This window comes from Oryctolagus cuniculus, chromosome 2, assembly GCF_964237555.1.
Source record: "Oryctolagus cuniculus chromosome 2, mOryCun1.1, whole genome shotgun sequence".
In the NCBI taxonomy this organism is placed as follows: Eukaryota; Metazoa; Chordata; class Mammalia; order Lagomorpha; family Leporidae; genus Oryctolagus; species Oryctolagus cuniculus.
The window spans coordinates 59,799,539-59,805,158 of record NC_091433.1 but is presented as its reverse complement, the minus strand read 5'-3'; positions in this window follow the sequence as shown (position 1 = coordinate 59,805,158).

The following is a 5,620-nucleotide window of genomic DNA, read 5'->3' as shown; positions in this document are numbered from 1 at the left end:
GTTGTGGCACAGCAGGTTAAGCCACTGCTTAGGAGATCTGCACCCCATATTAGAGTGCTGATTTTGATCCCCACAATTGCTTGGGACCTTTACTCCCCTGTTGGAGATCTGGATCGATTTCCTGGCTCCTGGGTGGTGTGGGTGTTTAGAGAGTGAACCAGTGAACCAGTGGATGAAAGATTCTCTCTCTCTCTTTCTCTCTCTCTTTCTCTCTCTCTCTCTCTCTTTCACCACCTTTCAAGTAGATGAAAAGGTAGAAAAAATAAAGGAAGAATACAACTGGAATAATGTGAATTCAAATTCTTCACTAAGCTAACTGACTATATCTCATCAATACAGGTGAAGCATTGAATGATTGACTGACTCCCTCAAATGACTACAATAGACAATAGACAAGACTGAGCCAGACCACAGCCAGGAGGGGCCCAGATATTTTCCCAGGTGCATTAGCAGTGAGCTGGATTGAAAGTGGAATAACCAGGACTTCAACTGACGCTCTGTGACAGGATGCTGGCATTACAGGCAGCATTTTAATCTGATGTGTCATAGTGCTGGTCCCAAGGCATTCCGTTTTTTTCACAGATTTACAGAGCATTCAGCAATGACAATGACAAACTATGATGGTTTTAAAAAATAAGAAAAGGAACTCAAATTTCAGAAGTTCCTGGGGAAAAAATAAGAAAATTTTCTTGAGGAAAAAGCTATAAAATCCCAACAAATAGTTGTAGTTCTCTATAACCGAGGTGAGCCTAAAATGTAAGACTAAGTAAATCAAACTGAAAACTCTGAGGCATATACAGTTATAAATCAAATCAAAAATTTAATTTTTATAGAAAAAACTCACTATAAAAAGACATAATTAAGCAGGTATTTGTCCACTAATAACTTAAAGAGAGGTATTCCCTCAAAAGAAGCAGAACATAACGGACAGTGGAACATTTAAATGAGTTGTACATATTTGAGTGAAAACCAAAAAATTTCTTCCATGTTAGAAGCATCTGTGCAAAGGTAGGAAATCAATTTACTTCTATATCACTGTATTTGCATTTTTAAAGACCTAGATGGTTCAATGTGGTACATTTTTAAGTCAAATATTCTCCATCTCTCTCATCTTTTTACCTTAATCCTTTTTCTTAGCAGTCTACTACCAATACAGAAAATCATTTTGCATCTGGAATATCCCAGAACTTAAACTTCTTTGGAATCCTACTAAAGAAATGGTCTAATCCTCTCTGACAAAAAACCAACTATATCTATAAAAAAATTGTTATTTCCCATTTCTGTCTTCTTTACACTCTATAAACAATGATCTAGAAAAATCTCAAATGAACTAGAAAAATCTGCATGAATATATTCCCTAACTGTAAATCTAAGTAAAATCAAAAGGTAGCTTAAGTATTTCCTATTGAAACATCTGGAAACCTCTTATCATCTACTCTAAAGTAATCTGTGTACATAATTTTGTGTAAAGCTAAATACTACTGTTTATTTTTTTCAGTGTTCAATAAAAAAATCTTCATCATCCATATTTCCTAAGCAAGATATTTCATTAAGTTGGAGAAAAATATAATAAACCCCATGAGTTCGGGTAGCATAGCCAATCCACTGGCAGTGAAGTGATCCTTTGTGCACCTTAATTCTCTTAGAAACTGTGCACAAGGGGTGGCTTCAGGTTAACTAAGAAGTTTAGGATGAGTTAAAATTAAATGACAGTAACAGGATGTATATTGGTTCAACGTAAATGCCTATAACAAAATAGGAATCAGGGAACAACCTTACTGACATGGAACATTTTAAAAATAGCATTTGATCTAACAGATAAGTCAATGTACAGCTTCAAGAATAGAACATCTACAAGGAGCAATACAATAGAGACATCCTTCACATGTAGGTCATATATTTGGTTGCTATATGGAAGTCATTTCACTTTAAGAGACAAAAGTAGTAGGGACAATCATCTTTTTAAAGAAAGCTGAGCAAAAGCTTAAGCTTTCCCACGGAATTCAACATATCAATTGGTTGTTGAGAACGTCTGATTGTTTTATTTATATGAACTTGAAACCAGGAATAGTTATTACCTGCCACACATATATTCTGAATGAAGTTGTTCACTGAACTCTATGAAACATTGAACTATTTTGATCTATAAAAACCTCATAGATAGCTCAATCTCTGGAGGTGCTGTGTCCACTAGTATTTTGCTGTGATGTTTTCAGGAAAAACACAAGCAAAACAAAATGTGCATTTGCAGGACAGAACCTTCATATTCATTGCATATCAAAAGTTCATAGTAGTGTGAGAATGTATATATTAGGTAGCAATGCCCTGTCTACTAAGTGGGAAAAGAGGAGAAATTGTAATTTTTGTAAAATATGGTTTTAAAAATCTTTTATTTCTCAAATTTCTATCAAAGCTATTGATTCCCAACCCCAATTTAAAATGATAGTTCTGGAGGTAATAATAAGATTGGTAGGGGCATGTTTCTTTTCCTGTTGGGTTAGTAAAATATAGGAATTATATTGAGTGTATATTATACTAGCTATTCTAAAAAAGAATATATGAGAAACACAGAATAATAGGAAGTTATTAAGAACCAAAGTTATAGATGTTTTAGATGCTGAACTATTGTACTTGGAAGAATATGTTATAAACCACTAGAAAAAAAAGAGCAACTAGACTTTAAAACTGAGCAAATAAAAAAGTATAAAAAGGCCAGAGTGAAAGTAAGTAATGAAAAGCTTTTAGTACCAGGACATTGACTAGAGCCCATTAAGAAGTAGAAATGGCATTCAAGGTATATTTGCAGAGTTAATATTTTATAGTATCCCAAATCAGTATGCAATTCCACAGGCATTAAAGAATTAGATGAACACAATTGTAAGAAACAGAGAGAAAAAATTTATCAGCAATGCATAAAGAGATAGAATTAATGATAATCATTTCTGAAAATAAGAAACTAAATTCTCCCATAGATGTGGAGTGGTATATATTCACAAATGTGGATTTATATGCACAATGAAGGAGCCTATAAAACATGTTAGTGATAAACAGGGGAGAACAATTTCTACACATAAATGAAAAACAACACACAGTTTAATTATGGACATATTTATCTTGTTAAATAACTATACGATCAGATAAGAGGCTGAGAATAAAAAAAAACAGTAAAGTTACAATAATTTTAAAGATTAAAGCAGCAGAATTCAAAGACAACATGATAAGCAATGCCAGTCATTTTAATTACCATCCAACAGCAAAGAGAAAGCCAACAGCACCAGCTTTCAAGGTTCTGTGTCTGTCTAGCACTGCATAAATCATCCTTCAACTTACTTTGATCCATTAAATAAGATCTATGTGAATGAAGAAAACCTCAACTGCTGCTCTATATGAACAAAACCTATACAATACAGAACAAACTGTTCTGACCAAGAAATCATTTGAAAGGAGAGACCCTATTAATTGTAATCTGCATTCATCATGACATGCAAATATAAAATCCAAATATTACAGTGAGATTGGTATGGAACCACATCAAAACAAATCACCCAGCTCTTGCTTCCAATCAGACTTTTGCTCTTAAGTCCCTCTTAAGCTCTGAACGTATCTTTGATTGTACATTAATAGGCATAGTTGACCAGTATATTGAAGTCTACTAAGTGCTCTTCATAACTCTCATCTGGACAGCAACTTGGCATACGTGCCAATACGCAGTAAACATGAGTCTGGACAGAATCTGAAGGTAGTTGTTTATCAGTTCTCCCAATGGAGGACCATAATCTCAAATATACTTGGAAAGTAGAGGTACAGGGAAACTTCCTCCATATGGTTGCTACCCACATATTTCTCACCTGTAGAAAGTAGCTAATCAGTCATGCTAATTTCCTGGGTTAATCCCATTCACAATAGCTACAAAAACAATCAAATACCTTGGAATAAACTTAACCAAGGACGTTAAGAATCTCTACGATGAAAATTACAAAACCTTAAAGAAAGAAATAGAAGAGGATACCAAGAAATGGAAAAATCATCCATGCTCATGGATTAGAAGAATCAACATCATCAAAATGTCTATTCTCCCAAAAGCAATTTATACATTCAATGCAATACCAATCAAGATACCGAAGGCCTTCTTCTCAGTTCTGGAAAAAATGATGCTGAAATTCATATGGAGACACAGGAGACCTCGAATAGCTAAAGCAATCTTGTACAACAAAAACAAAGCCGGAGGCATCACAATACCAGATTTCAGGACATACTACAGGGCAGTTGTAATCAAAACAGCATGGTACTGGTACAGAAACAGATGGATAGACAAATGGAACAGAATTGAAACACCAGAAATCAATCCAAACATCTACAGCCAACTCATATTTGATCAAGGATCCAAAACCAATCCTTGGAGTAAGGACAGTCTATTCAATAAATGATACTGGGAAAATTGGATTTCCACATGCAGAATAATGAAGCAAGACCCCTACCTTTCACTTTACACAAAAATTCACTCAACATGGATTAAAGACTTAAATCTATGACCTGACACCAGCAAATTTTTAGAGAGCATTGGAAAAACCCTGCAAGATATAGGTACTGGCAAAGACTTCTTGGAAAACACCCCAGAAGCACAAGCAGTCAAAGCCAAAATTAACATTTGGGATTTCATCAAATTGAGAAGTTTCTGTACTGCAAAAGAAACAGTCAGGAAAGTGAAAAGGCAACCGACAGAATGGGAAACAATATTTGCAAACTATGCAACTGATAAAGGGTTGATAACCAGAATCTACAAAGAGATCAAGAAACTCCACAACATCAAAACAAACAACCCACTTAAGAGATGGGCCAAGGACCTCAATAGACATTTTTCAAAAGAAGAAATCCAAATGGCCAACAGACACATGAAAAAATGTTCAAGATCACTAGCAATCAGGGAAATGCAAATCAAAACCACAATGAGGTTTCACCTCACCCCAGTTAGAATGGCTCACATTCAGAAATCTACCAACATTAGATGCTGGAGAGGATGTGGGGAAAAAGGGACACTAACCCACTGTTGGTGGGAATGCAAACTGGTGAAGCCACTATGGAAGTCAGTCTGGAGATTCCTCAAAAACCTGAATATAACCCTACCATACAACCCAGACATCCCACTCCTTGGAATTTACCCAAAGGAAATGAAATTGGCAAACAAACAAGCTGTCTGCACATTAATGATTATTGCAGCTCAATTCACAATAGCTAAGACCTGGAACCAACCCAAATGCCCAGCAACAGTAGACTGGATAAAGAAATTATGCGACATGTACTCCATCAAATGCTATGCAGCAGTCAAAAACAATGAAACCCAGTCATTTGCAACAAGATGGAGGAATTTGGAAAACATCATGTTGAGTGAATTAAGTCAGTCCCAAAGGGACAAATATCATATGTTCTCCCTGATCGGCAACAACTAACTGAGCACCAAAGGGGAAACTTGTTGAAGTGAAATGGACACTATGAGAAACAGTGACTTGATCAGCTCTTGTCCTGATGGTTTCTGTACAATGTAATACTTTATCCATTTTAGTATTTTTTTTGTTCTAGTACCATTGGTTGAACTCTGTAATTAACACACAATTATTCTTAG